The sequence below is a fragment of the Leiobunum rupestre genome, chromosome 3 (assembly GCF_980474605.1).
Source record: "Leiobunum rupestre chromosome 3, qqLeiRupe1.1.hap1, whole genome shotgun sequence".
Classification (NCBI taxonomy): domain Eukaryota; kingdom Metazoa; phylum Arthropoda; class Arachnida; order Opiliones; family Sclerosomatidae; genus Leiobunum; species Leiobunum rupestre.
This window is the reverse complement of record NC_143386.1, coordinates 38,103,698-38,119,179: the sequence shown is the minus strand read 5'-3', so window position 1 is coordinate 38,119,179 and position 15,482 is coordinate 38,103,698. Positions and strand designations below refer to the sequence as shown.

Genomic DNA, 15,482 nt, shown 5'->3' with positions numbered 1-15,482 from the left:
AACTACTGCAAAAACCGATACACAAACTCGTTCACAAATAATAGGCGTGTTACGAAAATTGTACTAATCTTTGTACTAATCTTAGTACATTTGAACATTTGGACATACGAGTTACAGTTTAATTGGTCTGTTCCGCTAAGTCTTAAAGTGGCGCCAGGGTAAAAGGCTGGTTTTCGAAATTGAAAAAGGGCTTATTTTCAGAATGTCTAAATCGCAGTGACGGTGAGCGTTGACGGGAAAACATGGGTTAGGCCTACCGGAATATTTTGAATTGACGTTTCAGTTCCTTTTCCGTTATTTATTTAAGCACTGCTCTTAAGGATGATGCCAATTTAAATTTCGAATTTACCCCAAAATTATATCAACTTGATTCTTACAATAGGACAAAAAGAATTTAGGAAATATTTATGCATTATTACTTAACTTTCTGTCGTTGTATATGAAGAAATTAAATATAGCCATAGGGGAATATAGCTTGATTTGGCGAAGATAACTTTGGCCTTTAATGCATTCTAACAAAATTAGTTGACGGATTCTTAGTCTCGACCAGGTAGGAGACAGGCTAGGAGGCGGTCTCATTGTTGCGCTATGGGCGGGACTGACTCTTACCACTTGTTGCAAATGTGACTTGCGGGACGTGAAAATCGTGGTAGTGGGGTCTTGTTTTCGCGCTTGTCCCTTTTAGTAAATAAAAATAATAAAAATACAATGTATGTTATAATTAATCCATCTCTTTCAGTGCTCTTTTAGCTGGAACATGGCACGAAGTGCTTCTGGAAGCTCAGTTTCTAGATTGGCCTAGAAAGCCAAAAAAACTAACAACAATCCATACGCGAGTCATATCAAGTCATCTATGTAAATTTTCATAGAAACTATGTAGAAAATTGGTTTGGAGTTACGGCAGGAAGTGGGTAAACCAGCCTAGCTTTTTTTAAACCCACCCAACCCAGGCCCGAGCCCAGAGCCCAAAATTTATAAATAAAGCCCCCCTCCCGTTAACCGGGTTCCTGGTTCAGGCGCGAAAAACCCTGTTCAGATTTTCCAGATTTGAAATATTAAAATCCCATTTTTTTCGGTCAATTGGCTGTGTACAAAAAAGTAACCAAGAAAGAGCATGAAACAATTTTAATTACTTTTTTAACGACTAAATCATCCGCAAATTACTTAAAATTATATAAGGGGGCTTCTGGCTAAAGCCAAGTGAAAATCAGAATTAACAGATGAAACCTTCATAATTATTTTATAAAAGCTTGGCGGCCTTTACCTTGTAAATGAGGCCCTTAACGGGTTGGGGTGTGCAATAACTGGTGGCCCTCCCCGGGAAGTCGGGGTCCAGCTCTTGTAATTCATAAGAGCGGAGGTGCACTGGGAGATGTTAGCTCTGAACAAATGGTCCTATCTCCACCTCCAACTTCGGTCACGTTTGGGCTGGAAACTGAGCTTCGGCTTAGGCTAACGGAGAGGGTCCAGGAAAACTGGTCACTTCGGTGGCTTGGGTAGCCTGCTGTGGGGTGGTGGGTCTCCGTATGAGGCGCAGTGGTCCAGTTTCCTGTCCGGTACCAGCTTAGCTGAGTTACGAGGACCGCTGTGTGCCCGTCGTTCCCCTTTAGGAGCTCTTTCTGAAGAGTGTGCCTCTACCTACGTAGGTATGGAGTAGCTATAGCATCCAATCTCATTCCCACATCTGTGCGCGAAGTGGGAACTGGTCGCCCCATTGCTGCGCCTTTTGTCGGGATGAGTAGCTCGCGTCGAGGGTGACCCCATCAGTAGTAGGGTACTACTACCCATTCGGGATTTGTCACCTGTCCGGGCTTGTGGACTCTGGCGCGAGGGGCTGATCACTCCGCGTAATCGATGTACAGAGCCGTACCTTTGACTGTACTAATGGGATTACGCGTAATCTTTGAAGTCCCGGCCTTTGGCAGTGCTAATCTAAGCGTAATCCGGCGTAATCGGTGTACAAAAATGTAAATAAATGGTTAGCCCCTCGCTCTCGCGTACGGCATTCTGATGAGACCACCGGTGTAGTTCGCTGTATGATTCACCTGCGAACTTGGGCAGGACCCAGTGAAACCGGTCACTCGACTCACCTCTAGTTAACGCTATTCGCGACCACAAACTATCGCAACGCCCCCTTTGGTTCGCCATTGAAAGCTAGATAAGTAGCGGTTAAAGCAGACGCTTTTAGGTTTTCCTCATCGTTGTTCGTAAATGTGACTTTAAAAATAATGATACTTTTTGTTTATAATTTTTGCATCGTTTACTTATATTTTGATATGATAATTTAAGAAAACCGTTCTTATGACTTTTTAATTTGTCTGTAGCAGACTCTAGATCTTAGTCGCAACCTCGGAGAAGCTAACGCCGTTACGCCACCTAGACTCGTTTCGGTCATGAATATGAAAGTTATACCTGTTATACAGATATGATAATAAAATTACTATTTTAAACATAAACATAAACTAAATGTTTTTCTTCGGTCTCTCGCGTACCGTTCCATTATCCAAACAAAATCAACCCTAGGCTATAAATACAAACGTAAAACAAAAGCAATTTAAAACAGGATGTGAAAATAAAAATTATAGACACATCAACGCCTCAAACTAGAAAATACTTCAAAACAATTAATTCAAAGTCAAATCACGCCTTAATGACTTGAAACGTCACAGGATGACTTGCGCCTAAAGTGGTGCCTAGATGATTATTTCTTTTTCTGAAGTCTACCGTAAGTAAAACAAACTTATGGAGCTTAGCTGTGGCAGGGAACACTTAACAGAGGGAAAGGCAATGACTCGGCGGAGAGCGTCCGAAAATACCTTATCGCTCGTTTCAAAACGCGCAGGCTTATTTTACCTATATATATACTTATATATTGATAGCGACGGTCACCTCGTATTTCGGACTTCGCGGTTCTCAAGGGCATTGTAACTGCTGACAATTTTGACAGCACTCACAATTCCGGACTTAATCCTTCCACGTGGAGAGGTTGGGAGAGCGGGGAACACTTAACACGTGGCACAGTACGTCACTCACGCCTGCGCTTTACAGTATAGAGCCTGATATTTGGCGAAGCGGGAGAGGGAAAATTCAGCCGGGTTTTTAACGTTAAATATTGAAATGGTAGCGAGTTTCAACACACTTACCTTGCGTTGCTGCTGCCTTGATCTGTAAGGAGGCGGGCTAGGATGAGATAGCTTCCACTGCACCGAGGAAGAGTTGACTCCTATCAACTATCACCAAATGCGGTATTTGGGACGCCTAATTTACGGTAGCGGGGTTCTGCGTACGCGCTCAACTCTTCACCTTCGTAAGACAAAATTAAACTGGAATTAGCGAGACACTTACTGATATATGGCTCTAAATGTTTAGCGATGCATTTCGGCTTAAATTTTAAGTTAATGAACGCTTAACTCATTGAGAATTGCCCTGGATAAATATAATATTGGGTTTACGAAATCAACTGTCATCTTATACAAAGCATAACGCAAAGGCCTAACGAAGGTTATAAAACCAGTAACTTAACAAATGACCGGAGGTCTGTTTTAAATCTAAACCAGAGGTTTAATGCCAGAGTCATATCGAAATATAAATTAATCGTTTGGTTTAAAAATTGACAGGAAGATCAATTACTAGAAAACGATTGCCAATGTTCTACGCCCGAAAGTCATTGAACGTTTCTGGTACCTTACAACCAGTTGAAGAAAATTCTTTACACACAGTCAACCATAGTTTGTGGTAAGTGTTGAAGTAGCCACGAATCGCCTTCAAATGACAAGCCAATAAAATGATACTGAAGTGATTAAGCAAAGTCCAACGAAGTTGTCCGCCTGAGGTGGTCTTCGTAGGATCACGTTATCGCGAAACGCACATATTGTGAATATTGGTAAGGAGGAACCGTTAATGAAAGAACCGAAGATTTCATCTTAGTTTTTTCTACTATAGCTGTAAGATCAGTCTCACTAGGACTGAGAACTCTGTGAGCAGATGTCAAAAAAATTATTGTCTTCACAGGGGCACGTGACCTATTTCATCCGGGTCAGAAATAGTGTCACCTAGGAGCAACAAACACAAAGAGAACGTAGCTAGCCTTTAAACACGCTAACGAAGGGTTGTGTACGAATTTCATTGGACGAGTGTCACGAGCCTTTACGATGAAGGTTTTACGGGCAATTTCCGAATTTTCCCTTCCGACGGCAGCAAGGCGCTAAAGCGTCTAGCCAATGAAAAACGTACAAAAGAAAATCCACGACTATTGACGGGTTGCGTTCTCATTGTGTTTGTTGCTCCTAGGTGTCACTTTTAACCAATGCCTTTTGGGCGTCCATATTTAAATTGCCCAATAGGCCGAGGTCTTAAATATCCCTCCCGGGTCTGAGGTCAGGACATTTTCTCTGGAAGTTGTTAAATCTCGCACACTAAGCACAATATCAAAGGTCAGAGACCAAACATTTCCACTTTAACTTTGACACTGTCAATATTTAACAAATATACTTTCGAACATGAAAGAATCGATAACGATGGTTTATTTTACACATTAATGGTTTTATGGTAATTCTCAATTCTTGCTAGAATAAGAATTCAAGACAAAAATGAAGCTAAGGAACTTAAGGGAAATAACATTTGGGAACGGGTGGCTTATGATAAAGCACGGAAAGAAAAAACGGGAAAGCGAGCGGTCAGCCTATCGGATCAAGGACAAAGACGGGGTCAGGGAATGAAGACTATGCGCACTAGTCTTCAAAACCAATTTGGGGATGACCCTGCACTTTCTGGCGTACAGATTTCATAAGGGGAAAATTCGGAAATTGTCTTCCCCCTTTCCGTAAATCGTTCAGCGTAAAGGCTCGTCCAATGAAATTTGTACAAAACACTGCGTTAGCGTGTTTAAAGGCTTGCTGCGTTGTCCTTGTGTTTGTTGCTCTTAGCTGCCACAGTGCCTGGGGCACCTTCGCTGAACGCCAATTGCGAATATAACAATCCTCAGAGATAACGGCCAGCATTCCAACGCAACGAAAGGTATTTTAAAAGAAACTTAAAGGATGGAGCATAAGAGCGATAATTATGGCTGAGAAACTTAACGAAAGAGCAATATCTTCCAGGAATTAGTATTTGGGCATTACATGCACTGATCCAACTAAATTAATGAAAATATCGCAACCAACATTACGATATCTATTATAGTGTGATGAAATTTAAACTGTTCTAAGCGTGTAAATTTTAACCGTATTAAGCGCTGGTATTGCAGTTTAAACTAAACTATGCACTGGTCTGGCAGTTTTAAGTCTACTAAGCACTGGCGTTGCACTTTAAAGTCTACTAAGCACTGGCTTTGCAATTTTTACTGTACTAAGCACAAGCGTTACAGTTTTGACTGTATTAAGCACAAGCGTTGCAGTTTTAACTGTACTAGCCTAAGCAATGGCGTTGCAATTTTAACTGTACATTTTAAGTAAATGAATACTAAGGTGTGCAAAATATGTTTTTGTGACTTCCTCCTCATGCGACAATTCATTTTCGTATTTTAATTAAGGACTGCTCTTTCGGCGGATGCCTATTAAAATTTCGAATTTTAGTTTAACGCACATTACGGCATCAATTAGGATATGACGCAATTTTAGCTATACTAAGAAATGCGAACCAATTTTAATTAGCCGAAACCGTGGCGAAGCAATTTTAACTGAAATAAGCAGTGGCCTTAATTTCAACTATTGAACATGTTTGACCAGATTAATACTGGCGACGCAACTGCGCGAAGAAAGAAGCTTAAACTTTTATCTTGTATGACAGCTAAATCCTTGCAAAATCAGAAATAAGTGCATTTTCTATAAATAAATATATACGAAGCTATACAAAGTATTTCCTCCCCACTTGACAGATTATTTTGCTAAAATTAACGAAGCACTATTCTTTAAACTGATTTCTATTTAAATTTTGAATACTCCCATAAATTATTTCAACCCGATCTTTACAATAAGCCAAAAAGAAGTTAGAATATATCTATGTGTTATTACTCGACTTTCTGTCGATGTATATGAAGAAATGAAATATTACCATGGGGTATTAAAGCTTGATTTGGCGAAGATGAGTATAGCCTCTAATCATTGCGTATCATACTTACTTGGCGTAGCTTCGATCTCGATCTGGTAGGAGACAGGTTTGGAGAAGGTCGCACCATTGCACTGTGGGTGGGACTGACTCTTACCACTCGTCGCAAAATGCGACTTGCGGGACGTGCAATTTTTGGTAGCGGGGTCTTGCGTTCGCGCTCGATCCTTTAATATGTAAATTATAAAATTAATCTTCTGTAAGGACACACCCCAATACATGGCGAAGTATTTACGACTACTCGGATACTAGATTGGTCAAGACAGCCATAATACTAATTTCATTCCATACTCAATTAGAGTCAGCTATGTCTCTTATTAAGAGGGCCCAAATCTTTGTTTGCTTGAAGGCTGGTTTTAACCACAGCTAATAGATACCTCGAACCCTACACTCTCAGTCACTGTTACCTTCGACCACTACCCAAGGCGGGGATTTTTCAGTTTCCGCCGGAAATATAATCCGCTAAACAAAGTGATCTGTGTTTTATATTGAGCAGCTGAAAATAAACTCTCACGTAAAATTTTACACCACGGCGTTTCTGTCCTTTCGAAAACCAACTTTTTCCCTGCGCCGCTTTAAGAATAATAATAAACTACAACTTGGACTTCCAAATGTTCAAATTTGCTAATGTGTATGTATTAATTAATCCTACAAAGATTGTCAGAATTTTCGTAAAACACGTACTCATATCGGTTTTTGGGTCGTTTTTTGGAGCCCATATCTCTGAAACGAAGCACTTAATAATCCATGTTCATTGGACATTTATGTCTAATAAGGAAACTCCTAAAGTTAACGGGAACACCCTATGCAATAAAAGAACATATTTCCTTTCTTTTTTTACACGCTATTAACATGAAATTACATATAACTTCAGAGTGCCCTATATATGTATGAATGTATATTAGTTTTACTGATATCGGCAGATTTCCGAGTAAAGCCAGAGTTCCTACACAGTACTGATGAGCCCTAAAAGGGCGAAACCGGTCTACTGTTGGAATCTCTGGCTGAAATTTAGATTTTTGATACATATAACTTCCTCCAAAACATAAATCTTAGAAGGTTTTTAGACCATAGTGTCTAGTGCCACATTATCACAGATGTATTATAAGAGGTTGACTAGTTAATGTTTTTCTTTGGACCCTCAAGGGAAGTGGTCGAGCGCGTACGCAGGACCCAACTGTCAGAAATTGAACGCCCCATCTATTGCAATTTGCTAAAGTGGTTGAAGTCAGATGCACCCATGTGCAATGGTGCAACCTCGTTCAAGCCTGCCTCCTTTCAGATCAAGGCTGCAGCGAAGCCAGGTAAGTATGATCTGAAGAGAATTAGTGAAAATATTCAGTTTTATAAGGCGAAATAAAAAGCGATATGTGACCATTTAAATATTCGAAAGGTTTTATATTAATGTGCATTAATGTATTTAAAAACTTTGCAAACACAGGAACTAGGTAATCAGCAAGATCCTGTTGACAAAATAAACGAATATCACGTTTCAAATATGGTTAAAAGTATCGAATTTAGCTGTTCTCTTTAGGATGTGGTGATATTTTTACAGCGCTATTTAGCGGATGCAATACGAATTTATAAAACGGGATAAACCCTATTGTCTCTTGATAAAACTTGCGATTTTCGTGCTGCGTACTTTGGAATTACCTGATAGTGTTCCCTATCTCTTGTTACGGTAGAAAAGGGAAGAATTTGGTTGAGGCCGGCAATCAGGTCGCGGTTGTCAGAGTCCGTGAGACAGATCGGGAAAATTTTGTCCTAGTTATCAACTCTCCGCTCCGAAATGTGATTTCTGATAGAGGGTTACTTGGTGAAGCAGTCAGTCGAGTTTTATCTATTCAATGTGGCGGCCAGTTTAAAAACGTTATTTATCGGCCCTATGATACTCCTATTTCGCTGCCTTTAACAACATTCGACAAGAAAGAAAGTGGTATTTAATACATTCATAATCACAATTTTTAATAACTTGCACCATCTAGCAGGAAAAGGGTACAAAAAGTTAGCATCTTAAGTTGTATTTTTGATACACCAGTTTCGATATTAAGAAATTTAATCAATAATGTAAACCGCTTTTTACCTGAGCAAAACAGTATTTCCTTTTAGTCGCTAGATGGCACAAGTTACAGTAATCTGTCACAAAGCATCACAATAGCGCTAACACAGACGGAGCTAAAATAATCCCATTGGCACCATTTACAATTGGCCGTCATCTTGAATGATGGATCATGGGCTAATCGAACATCATTTAATAAACAAGTATTTAATTAAATATCATACATAAACAAAGTGTTACGCAATAACTTAGCATTTTTAATTTTATACTGGAAATTTGAATATTTAGACATTTGGGCCTATGGAATAAATGAATGAATGACTTTAATACCGTCCATAAATTACAATGGTCCGTTTTTTAACAGGGAGGAGTCAATGTCTCTACCGGTACAATATTATAAAATACACTGAAACAATAAAAATAAATCAAGAAAACAGTAAAATGTAAACAATGATATGGTAGGTATATGATTATATTAAGAACTTATATACAATGGAAAAACTAGTGAATGAGCAGGGGCAACTCAAAGAATAATAAGGCCCCGAGAATTGTTCGAAGGTGTTTTTTTGGATGCGGGCTTTATCCCTCTCATACAAAATGTTTTTTGTGGAATTTATACGATCTCAGTCCATCTCCGAGGTCGAATAAAAACCAAGGCGCTCTTGGAATTCAATGTCATAAGAACGCTCGCGATCCAATGGGAGGCGATAACTCGCGAACGCGGGGCAATGTATAACCAGGTGGTACACGTCTTGTACAGACGAACCGCGCAATAAACATCCTGGTTCGACACCAAAAATATCCGCGAACCGACTAGCAGTTGGTAACGCGCCGGTTCTGGCCTGAAAGTAAAGATGACTTCGTCGATCGTTATCATAAAACTGCTCCAGGTTGGGTTTGGATTTCATGCTCTGGTGGGAATTTATGTCTTTTTGCCCGTTGTCGTTCGAACGTTTTGTCACCGATGTATCAATCGCTTGGTTCAACTCCTGGAGATTTGAGACATTTGCGCGAGAGAACGCAGACCCATACGCCCCGTCAAGGTACGTCGTCCGAGTGACCCATTTTGTTCAAAAGCCTGTTCGAAGGATGTATTGTAACATAGAATGGACGAGACGAGATTCCTCCATAAAGCGAAGGCGTCCGAGGTAGCGCAATTTACTTTTTGCTTCTCTTTCGTGAAACAAAGACCACGGCATTTCACCCTTAATAGCCAAGTTTGCAGTGATGAAATTTCCACCAACAAGCATCTTCCCAACTCCCGTCTGAGCTGATCAAATGCTCGAATAGTTTCCATCGATACGCAAATGGCCTCGTTGCAATGCGTGAGTGATGGGACTGCCACTGATTTCCACAGAGTACGAGTGACGGTGGAAGGATTATACGAGTGTGAGCCCTTGTGTTTAAGGGAAGTCTTTCGGAGCTTTTCTCGTGAACTTCGAGGTACTCCTTTCCCGTTGTTAGGGTAATACCCAAGTATTCGACGGTATTTGATATTGGGACCGGATTGTCCTGGATTATGAATTGTGGTTCAGGCTCCGCATCGACCAGATTGGCTGGAAAGATGACGCATTTATTGGCGCTAAACTCAAGGCCATAATCAGTGGCGTAATCAGCGCGTATGTTGAGTAGGTCTTGGAGTTCAACGTGACCTTCAGCGGCATTAAAATATCATGAGCGGAGAAAAGAGCGGGAATCTTGAAATTGATCTTCTCGTAGGAAGGATGGCGCAGATGAAATCCTTTGCCGGATTTCATGAGGCGTTCTACTAATGGCTGGAGATAAAGCGCGAGGAGCAGGGGTGACAGAGGGCACCCCTGTTTCAAGCCCACTTTACCTTTAATGAATCCGGTTGACGAAGTGCCAAACCAGTATCGATACTGGACGTTGTCGTAAATCATTTTGATGTGTTGGACAAATTTTTTGGGAATTTCAAAGTGAAGCATTGTTTCTCATAGTTTTTCGCGGCAGACGGAAACGTAAGCTTTCTTTAAGTCCAAAATTCTATATAAAGGGCGATTTTCCAGGCGTGCAACCTCGATCATCTGAGTCAGGTTGTTGATATTATCGGAAGCCCGGCGATCTTGGCGGAAGCCATGTTGGAGTTCACCTAGGATGACGTTATCAGCTAGGAACCTTTCAAGCCTCATCTTAAGCATTGACATGTATAATTTGCTAATACATTGCGACAGAGAAATAGGTCGGTATGAGGCGAAGTCCTAGCCATCCTTACCACCACCCTTGAAAATCAGCTTAATTTCCGTGAGGTTCCACGCTTGGAGAATGTCATTACTCATCAAAGTTCGGTTAAAAAGAATAAGTAACGCCTCCAAACCAGTTTGGCATAGACTCTGTAGAAATTCGTTTGGGATACAGTCTTCACCAGCTGCCTTCCCTTTCGGTAAAGATTTAATAGCATTTTTTAACTCAAACATGGAGAATTCATCAGTAAGAGAGGCTTCAGACACGCTATCCGGAGTCAGCTCAATTGGGAAATCCTCAATTTTTAGTTGGCAGTGACGGTTCTGGAAACCCTTTTCGTCTTGAGCTACTCTGTCAGTGAATAAAGTGCGGATTTCATCCGGGGCAGAATGCAAACGTCCATCATTGTCTTTCAAGATCTCCGGTCTCTTTGTAGGAGAGCATCACGGAAAAGCGCCCAAAACAGTTTACTAGAGTTGCGGTCAGCCTTTTTAATTTATTCTTTCGTTTGCTTATTCACCTCTTTTATTTTCCGGGAGACTAAGGTATTTACCTCCCGTTTTTTTTGCCAAATATTTCGCCCAAAGATCCTGGGAATTTTCACTATTTGCCTTTGCTGCCCTTCTATATAACTTATTCGCTTCTTTTCGACCCTGAATAGCTCGATGAACGTCCTTATCATACCAACCCTTTAGCGCAACACCTTTATTATAAAGTTGTTTTGGGTAAGTTAAATGGCTAAGCGCTGAACTCACAAGGCAATTCTGAAAAATATCATACGATAGATCGTTGCTCGCTATAGTAGTTGTTGTTCAGTAATCGCCGAGAAAGCTATCATTTTTTGGGGGTTAGAAATTTTCCGTCCTTTATTGGTGTTATTTGTCAGGTGTAGTGGTTGTCTAGGAATGTTTATAACCCAATTTAGTATGATGGTGTTGTGATCAGTGCCAATACCAGCAAGGCCCTCTTCATCAATTTCCATACCGATGAGATGTTTTTCAAAGGTCAAGTTGAGAAGTATGTAATCAATGGTTGAAGTCAGACCCCTCGCCGTCCAAGTTATTTGTCCCGCACATTTGTTGGATAAATTTCCTATACTTAGGCCTTGCTCCAAGACGAAATCTTTCAATTTCTGGCCAGTGGGGTTTTCTCGATTGCTAAAATCTCGAATATGGGCATTGAAATCGCCATAGATGCAAATAGGAGATGATCCAGTTGGGTCAAGATCCTGAATGTCAGATTTCAGACAGCTAAAAATTGCTTCGTTCCACGATGGCTTTTCTTTTTCGCTTGCCATGTAGACAACAGCTAAAAGAAAAGATTTTTTCCGATGGTTATTTGGAACCAACAATGTTCGTGGCACTTCAATAAAGGGACGCATTCAATAACAGGTGCCGAAATCACACCCAGCCCACCTCCCACTTTCTCTCCAGATCGACGATTTACGCCATTCCAATTAAACCCCACTGGTAGTTCCGGGTACTCGAGATTTCTTAAATGAGTTTCGGTCAAGCAAAAGACAGACAAGTTATCATTTATCATTATGTCAGTTAGCTCAAGCCACGACTCTCTAAATTTACCACGACCCTCAATATTTAAACATCCCATTTTAATATTTTGTCCACCCTTCTTTTTTCTAACACCTCGTCGTTTATTCCTATGGTTGCCTTCACTTTCGTGTCTTTAACGACTTTTCCTGAACCCCGTGGCCTCTTCGTGAGGCCTGGCTGCACTCTCCTCTTAATCGTTATTCGTGGCTGCCAACTGTGTGTTATTCCTGTCAAGCTGAAGAGAATTTTCAGACCGTCGCTCCGCAGATTCATTTCTTTGTCGACTGTTGCGACTGTTGCGACTGTTGCGACGTCCTCTGCGTTGATTTTGACTTAGATCTGGACGGAGGAAAATAGATTCGCATCCTGGTGTAAACTTCAGTTTATGGGCGTTGGACAAAACTTCGTAGTTCATTTTTCTAGACCCCAAGATCAGCCGAATCGGACGAGGCCGGATATGTTTGCTCTCTCCCAGAAAACGCTTATATTCCAAGACCGAGATTTCGGTCTCTTCGAGTGCCAATTTTGTGGCAAGCCACTTACTAGCTGTGTCAGAGTCCTCTAAAGCTTCGTCTTCAACTCCGAAGAGAATTACATTTGATGCACGCTCATCGCGATGTTTGGTGTCCTGTACAGCTTTTTGTACAGCCAACTGGAAGGCTTCCTCGTTCAGTTGCGGCGGGGCCTTTTCTGAAGCGCCAAACTTTAGCGATTTAATATTAATTTAGCTTGTTGGGAAGCAACCAACAAAGTTCGGATGTCCCAAAGATATTTATTATTTAGATATATAGGTATAAGTAATATATGTGCAAGACTTTCGGATAAACCTAGATATTTATAGAGGTCGGTAACGGTTAATCATTTTCCATGTTTAAATTGATTTTTTTCGGGAAAAAATTTAAACAAAGTAATTTACCGGTTAATATTTCGGAAATTGATTAAAAAACATGTATTATTCGTAAAATTTTAGTTTCTATTGAAAAAACGTAGTTTTTCCGATTAATTTTACAAATTTATCAAAAAATTAATCGGATAATACAGAAATAAAAATTACTTGAACAAAACATTTTACGAATAATTTTGAGAGCTTTATCTATTGAATAAAAGTTAACCATCCCCGACCTCTGGATATTTATGCATTTTAAATTTTTTTAATATTCGGAAACGTGCGATGTCAAATTTTTTACTCAAACTTGAATATCCATGCAATATCATTTTTTGAAAAACAGCTCCAAAAACACATACACAGCCTTAAAACTGACCAACGATACTCTTTCTTGAACAAAATTGTTTGTATCATCTTTATACTATCAAGTCGGTATCTTCCCATTGCGCCGAATCCCATTTGACCGAATTCCGCCAATGTTTTTGATGAAATTAGCCCAAAGGCGGGTTTTGTATTTTTCTAATAGACCGACAATTGAACGACCGCAAAAAAAATAGTTTTTCTTTCTACTCCTTTCGGTTAGGTGAGGTTAGTGTAGGAAACACTGCATGCTGGTCTGACAGATGCTGAAACGGATAAAACCGAATCCTAAACCCGGAGAAGTGCGGGTTTTTCGGGCGAACTGGCCGCCTCGGCGGATTGGGTTGCCTGCTGTGGGGCTGCGGGCCTCCGTATGAGGGCACGGCGGACCCATCTCCCGGCCTTTTGGATCCCACCGGGATCTCCGGTGCCAGCTGTGCCGAGTTATGCGGGCTGCTGTGTGCCTGCCGTTCCCCTTTAGGCGCTCTCTCCAAAGGGCTTGGCTCCCTGCCTCTGTAGGTGGGGTGTCGGCCGGAGTTGCTAGAGCATCCGTTCTCTATCCCACTGCTGTGTGCGAAGTGGCGGGCTGGTCGTCCCATTGTTGCACCTTTTGCTGGGTTGAGCGGCTTGCGTCGAGGGTGCGACCATCAGTAGTAGGGTTCTGCTACCCATGCTGGTTTTGTCACCTGTCCGGGCTTGTGGACGATGGCGTAGGGCATTCTGATGATAGGCCTCCGCTGGTGTGGTTCTTTTATTTACCGGTACAGCGGGCTATAAATTCTGACAACATGTCCTGGCCAATCTTGTAACAGGGCAAGCGGATATACTACATTCAATGTTCCCGCTTTCGCTTCGCAATAGTAAGAGCACAGAAAGAGAGATGGTTTTTTAGTGGGACCTACATCTCATTTGTTTTGAGTTCATTAGAGATTAGGGCCGTGCGCGAACGCAAGACCCCGCTACCAAAAATTGCACGTCCCGCAAGTCGCAATTTGCGACGAGTGGTAAGAGTCAGTCCCACCCACAGTGCAATGGTAGAACCTTCTCCAAGCACATCTGCTACCTGATCGAGTTCAAGGCTGCGCCAAGTAAGTATGATACGCAATGATTAGAGGCTATACTCATCTTCGCCAAATCAAGCTTTAATACCCCATGGTAATATTTCATTTCTTCATATACATCGACAGAAAGTCGAGTAATAACACATAGATATATTCTAACTTCTTTTTGGCTTATTGTAAAGATCGGGTTGAAATAATTTATGGGAGTATTCAAAATTTAGTATGTTGTAATCTGTTCGAGGGCAAATTTATATTCGCCAAATCAAGCTTTAATTCCCTATGGTATTATTTTATATCTTTATATACAACGACAGAGGGTCAAATAATAACACGTAGATATTTCCTTACGTTTTTTGACCTATTGTAAAGATTAAGTTGAAATTATTTTGGGAAAAATTTTAAATTTAAATAGAAATCAGTCGAAAGAATAGTGCTTTGTTAAATTAAGCAAAATAAACTGTCGCGTCAGGAGAAAATATTTTGTACAGCTTCGTATTTATTTATTTATAGAAAAGGTTTTTATTGTTGATTTTGCAACGATTTACCTGTCGTTCAAGATTTCAAATTGGGGCTTCTTTCTTAGCACAGTTGCGTCGCCAGAATTAATCTGGTCAAACATGTTCATTAGTAAAAATGTGTGCCACTGTTTAGTACAGTTAAAATTGCTTCGCCCCTGTTTTTTACAGTTAAAATTGATTCGCGCTGCTTAGTACAGTTAAAATTGCGTCATATCCAAATTGATGTCGAAGTGTGAGATAAATTAATTGAGCCCCTTTTAAACTGGAACGGTGCATGTACATTTTAATTTTATCTTACGAAAGTGAAGGGTTGAGCGCGTACGCAGAACCCCGCTGCCAAAAATTGGGCGCCCCAATTACCACAATTTGTGATAGTCGATAGGAGTCAACTCTTCCTTCATGCAGTGGAAGACATCTCAACCTATCCCGCCTCCTTACAGATCAAGGCTGCAGAGACGCAAGGTAAGTATGCTACATACGGCCATCATTGCAATATTAAATTTTAACCACGCAAATCTTAATGAACCAGATTTAAATGAAATTTCTGAGTTATTATTTCTGTAAATTTCAGAAGATAGAATTTAAAGTAATATAGAATATTAAAGTACCATTTTAAAGAATGTGTTGAAAAAACATTTGCCAATTTCAATAATTATAACTCTAAAGCTTGATTTGCAGTAGCTGCGCGTTAATGTTTCAAATGGACCGGGAAATACCACACCTAAGCCCATAAATAATAAA

At 40.6% G+C, this 15,482-nt stretch overlaps 5 non-coding genes across 5 annotated transcripts; 2 read left to right on the top strand and 3 right to left on the bottom strand.

Moving 5' to 3' along the window:
- Nucleotides 1–3,135: 3,135 nt before the first annotated feature.
- Nucleotides 3,136–3,300, top strand: LOC149951689 (U1 spliceosomal RNA). Its single transcript, XR_016480144.1, has one exon. It is a non-coding gene; the product is annotated as a U1 spliceosomal RNA (small nuclear RNA).
- A 2,810-nt stretch (nucleotides 3,301–6,110) lies between these two features.
- On the top strand, nucleotides 6,111–6,275 carry LOC149951688 (U1 spliceosomal RNA). Its single transcript, XR_016480142.1, has one exon. It is a non-coding gene; the product is annotated as a U1 spliceosomal RNA (small nuclear RNA).
- Nucleotides 6,276–7,254: 979 nt separating this feature from the next.
- LOC149951687 (U1 spliceosomal RNA) lies at nucleotides 7,255–7,417 on the bottom strand. The gene has a single exon (XR_016480137.1). It is a non-coding gene; the product is annotated as a U1 spliceosomal RNA (small nuclear RNA).
- A 6,676-nt stretch (nucleotides 7,418–14,093) lies between these two features.
- LOC149951686 (U1 spliceosomal RNA) lies at nucleotides 14,094–14,258 on the bottom strand. The gene has a single exon (XR_016480140.1). It is a non-coding gene; the product is annotated as a U1 spliceosomal RNA (small nuclear RNA).
- A 788-nt stretch (nucleotides 14,259–15,046) lies between these two features.
- On the bottom strand, nucleotides 15,047–15,211 carry LOC149951685 (U1 spliceosomal RNA). The gene has a single exon (XR_016480147.1). It is a non-coding gene; the product is annotated as a U1 spliceosomal RNA (small nuclear RNA).
- Between the last annotated feature and the right edge of the window lie 271 nt (nucleotides 15,212–15,482).